Genomic DNA, 1562 nt, shown 5'->3' on the forward strand with positions numbered 1-1562 from the left:
AATATCGATCTCTTCCAGTCAGTTGGCCAAGTGGTCGTTCTCCAGATTTCTTGGCACAACTTGGTGAGCACGTCCAGGGCAGCATCTGTTAACTGAAATAACTTGGCAATACACTTCTGAAAAACTCTTGTCATTATAAATTCGATATAGTATAGTTCTCCTCTGGCACTTACTGAGTTACTATGAGTTGAAATCAACTCCAAGGCACCTCTTTCCTGTGTTGGTTTTTATAGATACAAAGAATTGTTCTTTTTTTAAAAAAAAAATTAATTTTAATGAAAGTGTAGAGAGACTTTGGATTTCCATTAATTCATTGTTGCACTTTTCTCCCAGCCCACCCCTCCTCCTCCATTCACTCTTCTCTTTGAAAAGGAAAAGAAAAATTCTTTCATTGTTATACAATACCTCTCCTCAAGTCCACTCCACTATGCTACCTTCATTCTGGACTCCTGTCATGACAATAATATATCATATTATCATATAATCATATATCCCTTTTAAATGGTTCTCTCCATCTGTTTCAATGCAGTATACATTATTTATTATTCCCTCTTTCTCAGTCTCCCCTCAACCCCTTTGTCAGTCTTCTTTTAAAACAGTGGCATTATGCAGTATTTGTCTTTTTGTGACTGAGATAATTCACTCAGCATAATGTCCTTCAGGGTCACCCATTTCATATATTTCATGAGTTCCTTGTTTTTCAATGCAGCATAGTATTCCATTGTGTGACTATATCAGAGTTTCTCTATCTGTTTGTTGATGGGCACTTGGCCTGTTTCCAACTCTTTGCTATTGTGAACAAAGCCACCATAAACATGGGTGTGCATCTATTTGCTTGGGTGTCAGTTCTAGTTTCATTAGAGTATATTCCCAGTAGTGGAATTGCTGGGCCAAATGATATTTCTGTTTCCAAATTTTTGAGAAAGCTCCATACAGCCTTCCATAATGGTTGCATCATTTTATACTCTCTCCAACAGTGTATAAGGGTTCCAGTTCCTCTGCCACCTTGCCAGCATTTGTTGTTTGTCAAAAAATTGTTCTTATATTCATATATATGCGTGTACTTATACTTAACATTTAGACCTGTACATGAGGAAATTTACACATGTGTGTATATATTTTCAGTCAAACGAATAATGATGATTAAAGTAAATGTATGATGGCTAAATGAATAGCTAAATATAACTTCTATAGATTCCATCTGGAGGGCATTTATCGTGAATAATATGTATGTTTGTAACTAGAGACTATGGCTTCCTCTGTTCTAACAAACCAGGGACTCTCAAATTTTACCAAGCTATCATAATCATCTGGAAATTTTGTTAAGTCACAGGTTACTGGTCCTTAGCAGTTTGATTCAGGAGATTGGGATAAGAAGATTATTTATAAGACTCAGTGCAAATTAAGTTGAAGGCTCTTTATTTAAATATTATTAAGAATTTTAATATAATGATAGTAGTGCATTAAACCCAGTGTGGGTCCTATCTAAGAGTGAGTGCTTGACTCAAGTCGCATGTCCATGAAGATGATTCTGACTTTGGTCATGCAAACCCCTCCAGCTA

Source organism: Elephantulus edwardii, unplaced genomic scaffold (assembly GCF_000299155.1).
Source record: "Elephantulus edwardii isolate Elephantulus edwardi_28Jun2011 unplaced genomic scaffold, EleEdw1.0 scaffold00081, whole genome shotgun sequence".
Lineage (NCBI taxonomy): Eukaryota > Metazoa > Chordata > Mammalia > Macroscelidea > Macroscelididae > Elephantulus > Elephantulus edwardii.